The sequence below is a fragment of the Tiliqua scincoides genome, chromosome 9, assembly GCF_035046505.1.
Source record: "Tiliqua scincoides isolate rTilSci1 chromosome 9, rTilSci1.hap2, whole genome shotgun sequence".
Classification (NCBI taxonomy): Eukaryota; Metazoa; Chordata; class Lepidosauria; order Squamata; family Scincidae; genus Tiliqua; species Tiliqua scincoides.
In genome coordinates this window covers 14657063-14672959 of record NC_089829.1, presented here as the reverse complement: position 1 = coordinate 14672959, position 15897 = coordinate 14657063, and the positions used below count along the sequence as shown (strand labels likewise).

General features: G+C 47.7%; 1 pseudogene; it reads left to right on the top strand.

Moving 5' to 3' along the window:
• Nucleotides 1-1826: 1826 nt before the first annotated feature.
• LOC136660336 (arylacetamide deacetylase-like 4) lies at nt 1827-6191 on the top strand (annotated as a pseudogene).
• The last annotated feature ends 9706 nt before the right edge of the window (nt 6192-15897 follow it).

Sequence of the window (15897 nt, the reverse complement as noted above, 5' to 3'; positions counted from 1 at the left end):
TGAACTGTTTCCAGCCTGTAGGTTCTTTGTTGAAATCTGAAAATAACACCCTCCAACTTTCCCCATCTGAACATTATCTTCCTCTTTTTCAACTCTTCTGCCAGAAATGCATAATCCTTCCACTTCTAAGATTCTAAGAGGGATCTCCTTTAAGATTATCATATGAATTCCTTCAATCTGCAGGCTTGTTTTTGCATGTTGCTGTAACACCATGTCTCTTGCTAAAACTCTTGCATATACTTGCATTACAGGTCGAGCCTATTTATACACAGATTTTTTATACACAGATTTGACTCAACAGGAATGGCCACTGCAAATGAGAAGGAATGTGCTGATCCCTGGAGAAGGGGAAAAATGCATCCCTTTAAAATCAGTTTAAAAAACTGAACAGTCGTATAACAATAGCTTCCTTAATGAGGGGGGGGGGGCAGCTGGCTGACAATCCATCAAAACTTCTCTCTCCAGCGGACCCCTCCTTTCCCCCTGAGCAGTGAAAAAAAGGCAATCATTTTGCATTGGTGAAGGGAGGGGCTGAGTGAATCGACTTTCTAAGTGACTGCTTGATGGATTGTCTTCTTAATGACTCTTAAATCACAAGAGGTCAGCAAGGCTGTTTTTAAATCACCAGAACAAAGAAACTTTGTTTTTTAGATTGATTTGCTGTAGTGTGTTTTTTGCCATCCATGTGAGTGCTTGGAACGGAACCCACGCAAATGATGAGGCTCAACCTGTACATTCATTTTACTGTAAATGCAATTGTCCATGGGTTAGGGCAGCGGTGTCCAAAGTTTTTGGCAGGGTGTCCAAAGTTTTTGGCAGAAGGTGTCCAAGTTTTTGGCAGGAGGGCCACATCATCTCTCTGACACTGGAAAAACGAATTAATTTACATTCAAAATTTGAATAAATTTACATAAGTTTACATAAATGAATATATTAAAGGTGAATGAATGAAGGTCTTGCAATAGCCCAAGGCCTATAAAAGGCCTTGCACAAAGCAAGGCTGGCCTTTCCTTTGCTGCCACTACTGCATCGCAGACGTGAAACAGCAAGCAGTGGAGGGAGCCCTCATTCCATAGCACGTGAGAGCTGTGAGAGGTCAAACAGTCGCCCTCAGGCTGAGAGCAGTTGTGTTGGGCTAGTGTGGGTTCCAACAAATCTCCAGAGGGCCAGAGGCTCATTGGAGACTGGGGCTTCCTGAGGGCTGCATTGAGAGACCTCAAGGGCCGCAAGTGGCCCCAGGGCCAGGGTTTGGGCACCCCTAGGTTAGGGGGAGCAATACGTGCCTTGCCCCCGATGCTGGCAACCCATGATATGCCACTGGGCAGAACTTAACTTTGCAGAAACCAGGCTGGTTTTCCTTCAGCCAGATCCATTCTTCCTTTAGCAGAACATATATTAAGCTGACCAGCCTGTAATTACTCCAATCTCTGGATCCTTTTGAAATCAATGTTGCATTCGCTATCTTCGCTTTGAGTTGCGAAATCACTAACTTGATAGCTAAATCACTGAAGTAGTAAAAACAAAACAAAAAACTAAGTAATTTTTAAGAAATGTCTTCATACAAAGAAATAAACATGGGTACCAGAGCTTGCCTTTTGACAGTTGCCTCTCTGTTTACTAGAGGGGTTTATGTCTTCGATGCCACAAGAGATATAGCTACTTGCGTTCTGGTGAGAAACATGATGGCACTTGGTAAAGTTCTGATGGTTCTGTCCTGGTATATCTTCACCTGCATTTCTTCCCTGCTGTTTTCATGGACTGTTTATTATGCCATCACCAGGACAGATTTACCTCCTGGATTCAAACAACATGTAATACTACAAGCTATGGATATACTGCGTGATTGTGCATTTGGCTTGGTAAGCTTTCTTGCACTTTACATATATTCTTGTTCTGTTAAGTTTTTCACGTGAGATGCAGGGGACACTGTTCTCTCAACATGCCCTGCAATGGCTGGAGAAGAGGTACATTCAATAGTCTTGCAACTGTCTTCTCTCCTTCCTAAATGTGGGTTGGGTTTGAGCTGGATGACTCAGAGAAACACCAACATTTGAGAAGCAAATGTGGGTGCAGGGGGTGTCTTTGACGGGGTACTTGCTTTGCACATGGAAGGCTCCAGTTTCAATCCTTGAAAGCATCTCCACTTTGGTCTGGGAAGGAGCCTGAAGCCCAGGAGATATGCTGCCAAACAAGGCTTGATAGTGCTGAGCTAGATAGATCAAGGGTACATGGGAACTGTTTAGTAAAAGACAGGATATGAATGAGTAAACGAAACAAAACAAATGGCTGAGTAAACAAAAGACTTCTCTTTTGTCTCAGTCCCAGTTAGGTCGGATCCCCAGAAAAAAGTTGGGACTGAAATATCAAAGGATAGGATAGTCTTCTTCATAGTCTTCCACGAGCATGACTCATAAGTCAATGTCACAGAAAAATGTGCATTTTTGTGATTTTGAGTCATCCAAGTTGAGTTTCCATCCAAGTTGAGTTTACATGAGAAGTAATATATGATGCTTAGGAAGAAAGAACAGTCTTTTCCCCCATCAAGGAACTGACTTTGTTATGGGGAAAAGCAGCAGCTATGTTACATTCTTTTAGCCTGGATAGATTATAAGAATGGTCTTTGGAGAGATGTGCTGCCTGCTGAGGTGAACTCTCTGTTCTTTGAAAAGAGGTCTGAACTAAGGAATTCAGGTCAGGATAAATAAGTTTTTTAGGTCATTCATTCATTCTACCTTTACTGGCATAAACAATTTCCAATAAATGACAGCAATATCAACATAAAAACTTTCAATAAACAGAGGGATAAAAACAACCAAGGTTGAAACCATTCGTTGTTCAGGATCACTTTATAGGGGAGCAGAAATACATACAAATTTATGGCTTGACAGCACTGAGAGCAAATATTTCCCAACATATTACGAGCAGCACCCATTTCTCCCATCCTGCAGATACTGAACAGTGTCAATATTCGATCCTTGAAAGTTTTCCAGAAACAGGAATATGAACTGATGGCGTATTGGTGGGGGCAATAAAGTAATACATGGGTCAAAGACTCAATTGAGGTTAAATCACGAGAGCACAACTGGGAACTCTCTATGGTTTTTGAAGATATGCGTCCAATCTTTTCCTGTTAAACTCACCTTGTTTCCCCCCCCCTGGTGCCTTCGGAGAGCCAGGGAGGCCATCTGCGAGGAATATGGTGCCACCCCTAGAGGCATGTGCCCTGGGGCATTTGCCCCTCTGCCCTCCCTCAAGAACATCATTGTGTTGGGCTACAGTATTGGCTATCTGAACTAATTCTACTCTGCTGTGTTTTTAAATTATATGCTCTGTGCTTATTATGTATTTGTTTTATATTTTATTGCGGGCTGCAGTTGAGTTTATTGCGCTTGTTATAAAAGTATTTTACTATGTTTTGAGTATTGGTACTATAGATATTTTTTGGATTTTACTCTTGTAAATCACTTTGATCTTTCTTTAGGAAAAGTGGGATATAAACCTATTAAATACATAGATAGATAAGCCCTGGGGTAAGATAAGCCCTGGAGTAAGATAAGATACCATGCTGGGGTGAAAATTTGCTTTCCCTCTGATAGATATGAGACGTGCACAGCTTTTATTATTTATTGTCAGGGCAAAGGGGTGAGAGCTGAAGATGCACCCTGGCTACATGGGAGAACAACCCCCTCCCAAATATTTATCACTTAAAGCCAAGGAGGCAGAATTCTTTAGCAAAGAACTTTAATACATCAAAAAAAATAATATGGATGCTAATGTCTCTTGTTGCTTTGAAATTAGGGGAAGTTTCTGTCCAAACTCGGCATCTGCCACGAGCTTGCATTACTGCGTCTGTCGTTTGATGGAATGCCACCATTTCAGGACTCAAGCCTACTCATCAAGGATCTGATTTTTGACTATGACCCAGTGAGGGTGTACTGGCCCAAAACACCAGTTGCCGGACAAAGGAGAGGAATGCTCTACCTTCACGGTGGAGCCGGCATACTTGGGAGCATTCGTAAGTTTGATTGAGGGAACCTATGTTGTTGGTTTTTTTTGGTGGTTTCCACCAGGGCATGGGGGGGGGGGCAGGACCAGATGGCTAAGGAAGGTAAATAAATACGTGGATTTTTTATAAATGAATTTGACTCAACGTGAATGGCCACTGCCAGGGACTGAGTTCAGAATCTACTGTGTGCAGAGCAAGTTCTCTGTGACTGAACCTTTAATTTTAAAAGTAAAGCCTTTTTAATTTCTGTTTTGCTGTTACTGATTACAATGCATCAAAAGGAACAACAAAAAGCATGTCTGTTCCTAGTAGCTACTTGATCTCAAGACTTGTACATGAAAAAAAAAAAAATCCCCTGAGGCCTTTTTGCTTCAGTGATGATCACAGAACTTGTCCAATAACCTCCCTTGGAAAAACATGTTTTTTCAGGAGGATATGAACGGATCTGCCGCAGTATTGCCCAAAAAAGTGATTCTGTGGTTGTAAGTGTTGGGTAAGTGACTTTGTATTTCTTTGTGTTAGAAAAGAATACGTGGTTCTGGAGAAGGACTGGCTTACAAGTAAGCTTGGAACGTCTGCCAGCCTGTATAAAACAGCCTTGCTCCCTGGTGCAGTTATTGCACAGTTAGTACACCACAGTAAAGCTGCCAGAAAGGGGCAGCTTTATGCTGACCAACTTACCATTGCAGGACTGACAGCCCAATTCTGAGCTGCTTGGGGTGCTGGGCTGCAGCAGCGCTGAAAATGACTGCCACTGCATCATGCACGCTCCAGCCAGCCGCTAGTGGTACCTCGGGAGAAGGGAACTTTTGTCCCCTTCCCCTGGGTAAACTGAGTATCCCTGCAATGGAACTACTTGATTCTCCACCGACCCAAAGGTTGATGGAGAATCAAGAGCCTCTATATCGGGCGGTGAACATGGAGGCTCTGGATCCAGTGGAGATTTGCTCCACCAGTCCTGCCTCCCTCCCTCCCTCCCCCAGCACACCTCCTCCCCCATCCCATTAATGCCTCATCCCCACCCTCTCCCCGCCTTCCACTCCCTGGAATGCCACCACCCACTTCCCCCATGCCTCCACTTACCTTTCAGCTTCATGGTGGTCTGCCCAACTGCCAAGTGGTGGAACTCTGGTGCCCCCATGGTGGTAGCCCAGCACCGGCCAGTGCTGGGCTTGCACCGGCATTTGCCTGGCGATAGGGCCTGCAGACGATAAGCTGGCACACACTGTTCAGGATTGGGCCGTGAGCTCTCTAGTTCAAAGCAGATCTAAAAGATATCACAACAATTTTTGCTTAATCCTTGGACTTGGGTAAAATCTTCATGTTCAGAGTTCCATTGAGTGTATTCACTGGAGGGGGGAATCCAATCTCATCAAAAGAAGTATCAAAATAATGAATGTGGACTGTTTTGCCAATTCTTTAGATATCGTTTAGCTCCTGAGCATCCATATCCAAATCAGCTAATCGACTGTCTCACAGCTGCCATACATTTTCTGAAGCACATTGAGGATTACGGAGTTGACCCCAATCGCATTATTATTGGTGGGGACAGTGTTGGAGGTACGGTTTCTTCAGTTATTGCTCAAGAACTGGTGTCCCAAGTGGATCTTCCAAGGCTCCGAGTACAGATCCTGATCTATCCATTCCTCCAGGGTCTGGATATAAATTTACCTTCCCAACAGCTGTACCACTCAAGCCCTATTTTAACCAAAAAATTGCTTGTTGTGTTTAGTTTAATGAATATAGTTCCAAAGCCTAGAGGTGTGAATGCAATTATGAAGAACGTCCACTTTCCTGAGGCCCTGAGGGTGAAGTACAGCAAATGGATTAGTGCCGACCTCATTCCGGGCGAGGCCTCTGAGCCCCAGTGCTTGCCTCGTTTTCAGAAGTACTGTACGAAGTGTGCAAGGCAGCACTTGAGACCAGGTTTTCCCCACTTCTAGCTGATGATGAGGTTATCCGGCAACTGCCTGAGACTTTCCTTTTGACCTGCGAATATGACATTCTCAGGGACGATGGACTTTTGTACAAGAAACGCTTGGAGGACGACGGTGTGCCAGTGACCTGGTATCATGCTCGGGATGGTGTGTATGGAATGTTACTACTACTTAATTATCCATTTCTGGAATTTCAAAACTTAAAGGACTCTTTGAATCAAGTATTGCATTTTTTAGAAGGTCTCTAACAAAAATCAATGTTCATGCAAAGTGGTAGTTTCCTGTTTCTGCATAAGAACAATCATTTGCTTTCAGTAACCAGAATCATCTGATGATGAATTGTTTGACCATAAGTCCTACATGTTGTCCCTCTGAAGGAGAAGCTTTCTCACTATTGATGGTAATGATCAGAAGCTTTAAAAGAAAAAAGAAAAAAAGCACAGGCACAGTGGATAAGTGGGATTCCCGCCTCACCTTTGCCTCCAGAGGCTCTTTTGAGTCCGCTCGTGTCCACTTGTGGCCTCTGTGGGCTCAGAATGGCTAATGCAAGCAAAAGAAAGTGATATTTTTTGCAAAACCAGCAGTGGTTTTATGCTTTTAAAAGGCATTATGAGGGTCAGGGAAAGCCAAATAAAGATTGAGCTTTCTGGAAACTGTATAAGTCAAAGCACCCTGTCTTTGTCAGATAGAGACTTGGCTTTTTGCTCTGCTCTATGCTCTGCTTTTCTCTTATTTCCAAGTGAACCATTGAATAAAAGTGTTCAAACATGCAATGTGTATTGGCCTCGCATCAGGCGCTGATCAAGCTTACTAGAAGTACCTGGCTGACATTCAGATGAGAACAAAGTAGCAGCAATCAATTTGACGTGTCAGGTCTGCAAACAAAAATTATGGAATATGCTGGAATTTGGCTTGCTTGGGCGCAAGGCAAAGCTTTGACCAAAGTGGAGTCGGTGGCTGGTAATGTCCAGCAGATGCTACTCCAGAGCAAAGCACACAAACTCCCAAGGAAACCCGTGAAGTTGGCAGATGGACTTGGCTCAGAAAAAAGCAAACAGAACATAATCAAGTCACAGAACATAATCAAGTGTTTAGCTTGAATTTCAGTGCCTATTGGTAGCATCTTGCAGTGTCTCGGGAAGCCTGGCCCCTGCACTCACTGGCAAGAAAGTGGGTGTGCCCCTGGCCCCTGTGTTGATACTTGACTCTCATTGAGGTGAGGCAAGAGGACTTAGTTTGTACGCTGACCAGCACGACCAGAGTCTGACTACTGCCTGAACTCCTAGAGAGCTTCTGTGGGCCTCTGTTCACAGAGCTGAGTGAGAGAGACCGCTGGTCTCATTAGCTGGAGGCCCCTTCTTACATTCATAGAAGCATTCAAACAGATGTGCACACCCAACTTTGGAAGGACCCTCACCTTAGTGCTAGGAGCTCCTCTGGAATTTGCAAATCCAGGGAGAAATTCAGCAGCGAAGGAATTCAAAATCCACCCTCCTCCCTGTTTTGGGTTGCTTGAGAAGAGCAAACAGATTCCTTTGGTTCTTTGGTGACACCTGCTGACCATTGGGACTCCTGACAACAGTATCCATCACCCCAACTCTTCTTTTTCACATGTAGGATGAAATACTACAACCCGGGACCCTTGCCCTGTTGTTGTTGTCATCACAGGCATACTTGGAGGAGGGCCGGGGGCAAATGGCCTGGGGCATCCAGGGGGGCAGCGCCTTTTTTTTTTTTTTTTTAAGCAGGACTTTCCAAGGCCTTCTGAGGGCTTGGGATGCCATCCACGACCTCCCTGGCAACCAGAAAACCTTCTGTGGCCTGCAGAGAGTCTAAAAAATCACTTCCAACTTTTGCCAAAAATTGCTAAGACCAGGACCACAAAATGCTGTCCCTTATGCCACCTGTGCAGCACACCCACCAGGTGGGTATGGAGGCCTTCTGAGGGCTGGGGAGGCCGTGGCCCATGGGACAGCATTATCCAGTGGAATCTCCATGGCAGGGTCAGTCCTTGACATCTAGGAAGCCCCTCCATCTCAGGCAGGCAGGTCAGTCTACAAAGTCTTCCTGAGGGGAGGGGCTCCCTCGATTCCCCAGACTGACCTTGTCTCTAGGCAGGCTTGTCTCTAGGCTGGGTGTTTTCTTGGTCAGCTTACCTGACCTTCAACACTGTTTTTTTCCTTGGGTTTTGGCCCCTTTTTACTTTTAAACAAGTTGTGGGGAAAAGGACTGCAGCCATCCTGCCTGAGCTCCCTGACTGCCGTGCGTGTTGGGGCAGAAAATGGGGTTGCTTCTTGCCCCCCTTAAGCAGCTGGACAACTTTAGGGCTCATGCTCCCCCCTGGTTTTGGGAATAGCACAGGAGCCTGGCTATGGGGCGATTCTTGGCGGTGGATGACAGCTCAAGCCCTTTCCCGCCAAACTTACTGCACCACAGCAGTCGGCTGTACTTTTCCCGCCAAAACCGCGCCACAGCAGTCGGCTGTATTTTTTCCCTTCTAAGCCTGAGCTAACCATTGAGCTTTCTCCCCCCCCAAAGTACTCCCTCAGGGTCGGGGGGGGGGATTTTTACCTCAGAATTTTTACCTCAGTAGCTGCTGCAGTTAGAGGACTGTTTAGCTCATGCCTGGGCACTTCCCTCTCCTCAGGATCTCAGCTGAGGGGTTTTCAGCCCGTTCCATCAGGTGTGGAGGCCGGACTCCTAAGAAATCATGAGGCTGCCAACTGTGTCGCCCCTGACGGAGGCACCAAATCCTGTTGGAACTGTATATCTCTTCACATCTCAAGCGGCGAGGCGGAGGGTTCAGGAGCTTGCAGACCTCCTGTCGCCCTTGCCCTGTGCCTTGGAGGGTCAGGCAGGCTTAAAAGCAATCTGGCGCCCAGCCTGACCCACGCTCCAAGCTTTGCCTTTTCTCTACAGCACTTGCTGAGGAGTGCCTTAAGGACTCCATTTTGTGAGTCCTGCTTCCCTCAGGGCTTCTTGGGACATGGCAACATGCCTGAAGTCTCTGCTTTAGCGTACGTAGGGTCATGTTCCCTTTCCCCAGAGCATTGGGGAAAGTGCTGGTTTGACTGGAGGTCGGCCTGAGAGGGGATTTGGGGCATCCTGGGGCAACTGTTTCTCCCCCATGGCAGGATTCCCCAGGCACAGGATGCCTGCCAGTGTCCCAGGAAGCACAAAATTTAGTGCAAAGCTGGGTTTAAGGGCTTGTGACTCAGACTGCGGCTGACAAATTGGGGCAACTCTTGAGGACTCAGCAGGGGGTGAGAGGACAGGACTTTACGTCCTACAGGTTCAAGTGCCAGTGTTCACCTCTCCCGCCCCAATCTTCATTGGGGTCTATTTTCTCTAACTCTGAGGGGACTCCACTAAGATGTGCAAGTCTCAATCATCCTCTCCATCTTCCCTGCAGCCCCAAAGCTCCTACAGGGCAGTCAACACAAGAGGGTTCCAACTGCTAAAGGTTACTAGCTTCTTGAAATGGGCCCCACGGACTCCATATCCTCTAGGGAGGAAGGAGAACTCTTCGGGGAAGATGCCGCTAATAACATGAACAGGATTTTACCAGTGTCCTATTTCCTGAACTGTTACCTAAGGCAACTAGGGGCGCAATCCAAACCTGTGCTGGAGCAGGCAAGCCAGGAGGCTTGCACTGCATCCAATGCAGGTTTGTTGGGTGCAGCAGCTCAGCCAGGGACAAGGGGAAGCTCTTCCCTTAAGGGCTGTGTGCCCCAATGGGTCTCCTTGGACCTGCGCCACCCCCAGAGGTGGCACAATTCCGAGCAGAGCAGAGCAGCTTGAAGCCGCTCCATTCTCCCTGGGGACGGGGGTTGGGATCAGCATAACTGTGGGGTCCCTGCCCCACCCTGGGCTCCCTGTGCGCCGGCTGGGGCCACCCATCGCCAACCCTCCCCCTGCCCTGAAGCGCGCCACCCGCCTCCTCCCCCCCGCACCTACCTTTGCCGCTTGTGTCAGCACAGGTGCGCTGGCACAAGTGGCGGGGAGGAAGCCGCTGCAAAGGCTTCTACCGGCCTCCATGCGTCGGCGCATCTGGATGTGCCGATGCAGCTTCCTCCCACAGAGGCGCAAACGTGCTTTACGGCATGTTTGCTACCCTCTAGAGGCTCTTATATGGGCATAACTGCCGATTAGAATTGCGCCCTAGGTCTCTCAATCTTGGCTCAGAGCCTGAGTTACCTTCTGCCTCTGCCAGTCTAACCAGACCAGAGGCCAAGTGTCTGTTTTTCCTCTGGGTCCCACCAAGTCACCAGAGGTTCCCTTCCAGAGGCATTTAAGTCCACCTTGGAAGCAGAGTGGGCAACACCATCTCAGAAGAAGCATACCTCCAAATTGCTTGGTGAGCTTTATTCTCTGCCTCAGGTTACTCTGCAAGCTCCAAGTCAGTGCTCCCATTGCCACCTTGTCTTCACATGCAGTGATTCTGTCAGATTCTATCAGAGGGCGAAGGGGGACCGAGGGGCCTTTGTGATGCAAAGGACAGAGGTGGCTGTCAAGAGAGACTTAGAACCTCTTCTTATGCTTTCAAGGCAGCTGCCACTAACCTCCTAATGTCTAAAGCTACCTTTTTGGGGGCAGAAGAGCAGGCCATTTCAGACCACAACCTATCCCGGAGTGTCAAGAAGGTGCTGAGGAAAATTGCTTTGTAAGTAGCCTTTTCTACAGATGCCCCTCTTGATGCTTGTCAGTTTGCTGCAAGATCCATGGCCTCTGCCTTGGTGGCTAGAAGAAATGGTGGCTAGCTCCGACCCTGGGTTGTTGACACAGGTTCCCAGGCCAGATTGGTTGTCCTCCCCTTTGAAGGGAATAAAGCCTTTTGGGGAGCACAATATCCCATTCTGATTGAGAACAGGGGTCAGAGAGAGGTTTTGCCCACTCTTTGAAAGGGCTATTCCAAATATAAATAACATCAGTCCTTTCATGGTCATGTTATGTGTAAAACTTGGGATCTGTCTTGAGAAGGACCTGAGGGAAAACTGCTGCAAGAGAGGAGGCTGCAGTACCAGTGGAGGAAAGGTAGAGGCTGCTGTGTGCAGAGGCCTATAAAAGGGGCTGCACAAGGGAGAGCTGGGGAGACCACCAGGGAAAAGCTGCTATGAGGAGCCTTGGAGAGCAAGCTCTGTGGAGGAAGAAAGATCATCAGGCGAGCTGGGAGAGAAGGAGCTGCAGAGCAGAGCTGAAACCTGAGAGCTGAGGAGAGAGAGCTGCAGCAAGGAGCCCCTGAGAGCCAGGGAGCAACCAGCCAGCCTTTGCCTCAAGTCCTGCTGCCTCCTGCCTGCCTAGTGCCTGCCCCAGGTCCTCACTCAGTCAGGGAATTTGGAACAAGGGTGTTATCATTTTGGTTCAGGTTCCATTCCTCACAATAAAAGCCTTGAACTTACGTTAGTTTCAGTGGTCTCTGTCAATCCTGCATAACAGTCACAAGCTATCCTTTCGTCCCAAGTGTCAATCCAAGTTGAGATCTCAGTGGTCCAAGATTAAGCCTCATCATCCCTGGGCAGATATCCAAACTCTGCATCCTCCAGCCAGAGCATCTAGCCTAAGATAATGCAACACCTGATGCTAGGTTTGCCTGAGTAGGTTAGTAGGACCCCATCACAGTTCTTATACTGATGGAGGAAAAGAGATTAACATGTGAGGCTTCTTATAGTAATAAATGGGGTGCTTTGGCAGTCCCTTCCAGCACATCAGGAGGCACTTCAAGGCTTTCCTGTCCCTCAGCCATTTGGGCAAGGGAATGGGTTACTGTTGGAGGAAATTATTATTAACATTATTATTAACAGTATTTATATACCGCTTTTCAACTAAAAGTTCACAAAGCAGTTTACAGAGAAAAATCAAATAACTAAATGGCTCCCTGTCCCAAAAGGGCTCACAATCTAAAAAGATGCAAAAGAATACCAGCAGACAGCCACCAGAACAGACACTTGCTGAGGTGAGATGGGCCAGTTACTCTCTCCCCCCCTGCTAAAAAAAAAAAAAGGAGCACTCACTTGAAAAAGTGCCTCTTACCCAATCAGCAGGGGTTAATTAAAATTAAAAATAATTTCCTCTTTGGGGGGAAGCAGAGTAGCTTAAGCAGCAGACCCTCCCCCTTTGGGTATCACTCAGGGATCCTTCCTCACCCGGCTGACTGCTAATCAATAAAAAAGACAAAGAGGCAATGGCTTGTTAAAGTTGCAAAAAAGAAGTTATTTACTTACAGTTCCATTGAGTGTATATTTACAGCATCTGATTAGGATCAGAGGTTCACCTAACACTTAGAGATAGCAAGGCCCTGGAGCTGCCTCGCCCTGCATGCCTTGTGCTCATGATGGCCTGAGTATAAGATAAGATAAGTCTTCACAGTTTCATGTATTTTTGGGTATCCTGATTGTTGACTCCTGTCTTCCTACCCTCGTGATAGAAAATTCAATAGTGGAGTGGTTTTGATCAACCCCCCCTCCGGTGACCAGGGTACCTTTGTGGGATTTAGATCTAGTTCTCAAGGCATTGACATGGCCTCCCTTCAGGCCTATGGCTACATATTTTTCCTCCAGAAAACTGCCTTTTTTAGTGGGAATAATATCATCTAGATGGGTGTCTGAACTGACAGATTTTTCTGTAGCTGGGACTTGTGTCTGTTTCAGAAGAACAGGGTGATTCACCTCACCAACCTTACCCAAGATTAATTCTTTGTTTCCCAGATTCTGTCTTTCTTTCCAAACCTTTCAACCCAGAGAGTGTGATTGGCACATTTTGGATGTGTGCTGGACAGGGAGTATATCTCCAGAAACTCTACCTTCAGACATATGAAAGTTACTGTTTTTGCTGCACAAGGCAAACGAGCAGAGATTTAAGGTTTTTCCATCTATCATCTCCAGATGGGTAAGGGATGTGATAGTGGAGGCCTACAGGGCTCATGGAAGGGACCTGCCTCAGGGCATAGTTGCTCATTCGCTAAGGGGTGCTGCTACCTCTAGCATTCAGGACATTTTTTGTCTTTGAAGATGGTTTGTAGAGCAACCACCTGGAGCTCCCCCCCCCCCCATATGTTCACAAAGCACTACTAGGCAGATGCCGATGCTTCCAGGGTCGCAGCCTTTGCCAGGCGCGTTCTGCAGAGCATAGTTTCAGATGCTTCGGGCAGCTCCCACCCTTGAGGAGGCACAGCTTGGGCATTTCCCAGATGTCAAGGACTGACCCTGCCATGGAGATTCCACCGGAGAAAGCGGAGATTTGAGCTTACCTGTGAATTCCCCTTCTCTGTGGTCTCCATGGCAGGGTCAGTCCGCCCACCCTCACAGCTTGAAGCATATGAAAAAAAAGACAGCAAACACAAAACAATGCGGTGGTACGAGATAAGAACAAAACATCCCTGACAGGTCCTCATTAGGTCCCTGAACTGGGGTACAGTGTGGTCCTAGCCTTTCTTGGTTCAGAATGGTGAGATTTATGTCATCGGAGTTCATCCGGTTGACTTTTCAACACATTGGACTTTAAGGATGGACATCTACCTGAGCAAGTCTGAGTTGATCTGGGGAGGGGCTATCAAGGCTTTTGTAGTCAGGGGAATCAAGGGAGCCCCTCCCCTCAGGAAGACTTTGTAACCTGACCTGCCTGCCTGAGAGGGAGGAGCTTCCCAGATGTCAAGGACTGACCCTGCCATGGAGACCACAGAGAAGGGGAATTCACAGGTAAGCTCAGATCTCCCCTTTTAGTGGTTCTGGCCTCGACCGACACAGAGGCCAGGATCGCATTTGGATATCGTAAGAGCTGTTCATATATTATATTGCACTGTGCAGCATGGCCTTTCCCAGTTTGAAGAGACATTTGGCCAACAGACTGAGGCAAAGAGGCAAAGAAGGAAGGCCCATAGCCAGGGAGACAGACCAGGGACAGACTGCACTTGCTCCCAGTGTGGAAGGGATTGTCACTCCCGAATTGGCCTATTCAGCCACACTAGATGCTGTTCCAGAACCACCATTCAGAGCGCAATACCAGTCTTTTGAGACTGAAGGTTGCCAACAATATACAAGATACAGAATAGCTGGGGCACAATTCTGTGTGAATGCCTTCATGTACACTTCCCCATCATTGGTGCTGATGACCCAAATTGAGCAGCCTCACTCCCATATGCTGTGTGTGTGTGTGTGTGTGTGTGTGTGTGTGTGTGTGTGTGAGAGAGAGAGAGAGAGAGACCCTATCCAAGCCAGGACTGAGCATGAGCGGATCCATATCCTGTCTGCAAGCAGCACAGGCCAAAAAGAATTGAAAACAAGAGAGGAAGCAAGAAAGAAAAATGTTCTCTGCAGTGCTGAAGACCCGTGGATGCTGCTACACTCTCTCACATGCTTCAGATACTTCAGTGAAATTAAGTAAGTGAATAATAAGAGAAAATCAGTGGTCCCCCATCTAACAGCACAATCCTAACCCCTGGGTTAGGCCTGCGCAAGTCACTTGTGCCATCCTGGGGGTGTCACAAACGTGCCAAAAGGCATGTTTGTGCCAACTTTAGAGTTGGGGAGGTCAGTGCAAGGACTTGCGCTGGCCTCCCCATGCTTGATCCAGGCCCGGCAGGGTAAGTTTGCATCAGTTGAGCTCAGCCAACGCAGGGGTCTGGGGGGAGGGAAGTTTACGGGCGGGGAGGGCAGGTGGCATGCGGGAGGTGGGCCAGGATTCAGCAGTTATGCCAGATCCTGACCCTGTTCCTGAATGGTGTGGGCCTCTGGTTGCTCCACTCTACTTGGATTTGCACCACCTCCTGAGATGGCTCAGATCCGAGTAGACCCATTGAGGCTTGTGCAGTGTGATGCATAGGGTAAGGGGAAAGTTTTCCCCTTGCCTCAGGTTGCGCTGATTCTGGTCCCAAACTGGCACTAGATGTAGTGCAGGCCTGCTAGCCCACCGGATCCAGCACAAGTCAGGATTGAGCCCTAAAAGTGCCAGTGGGCACCAAGGAATTGGAGGGGGGGGGGTGTTGAAGGACTGGGGTTGGGATCAAATCAGGTGGGGTCTCCATGGCCCCCTTCCCTGCTGCTTTTTTTTCCATAGGCCTTTCCAAGATCAACAGAACATTGACTAGAGCAGAGGGAGATGGATCCATGTTCCCAGTCTTGTCTGGTTGGAATACCCTTTCCAGGTTCAAAGCCTTTTGGGGAGACAGTAGATACAGTCCAAACAGAGAACTGAGACAAGAAGAAGGTGCTTCCAGTGGCAAGCAAGGAAGGGTATACAAATCTTCCCATTCCTTTTGAACCTCCAGCTAGGCTTAATGGTTCAGGGAGCAGAGCAATATCCAAGTGAGGTAGGGAACCAAACTGTCCTATAAGACCAGCAGGTCAGTAGGGGGAGGGCCCTCTTCAGCAACTGCAAGGGGAAAGGGGGTCAGCCATCATCATCATTAGTCAGGGCTGGATCACACACCCTCACCCAGGCATCCTATACTCAGCTGTGTGGAGGCTGTGCCAAGGACTATTCAGAAGCAGTGTTAAATAACATGCTCTTCGAAAAAAGATCCCCCACTAACAGGATATACAACTATACTTGAAGGGTTTTTACAACCTGGTGTTTGAGTAGACGGATCGATTCTGTGAGACCCAAGGTGAAGGATCTCCTTGAATTCATTCAGACTGGTCCCAATAGGGTTTGAGCACAGCCACCCTCAGATGCTAGGTGTCGGCCATAGCCTCTATACTTGGTTATCCAGGGGAAGCGCTCTCTCATCCCACCCCTACATACTTACATACTTACATTTCTGAAGGGGACAGCCCTCATAAATCCTCCACCAATTCCTCCACTGGGCTCTCACTCTGGTGCTTAAGGCACTTACCAGACATCTGTTCAAACCCATGGCCATTTGTCCCTTATGACAGCTCTCCCAGAAAACTGCCTTTAGATGTGGAGAGGGTGTTAAGTTTTTATGTCTCAAGGACAGCTCTCTTTAGACGATCGGAG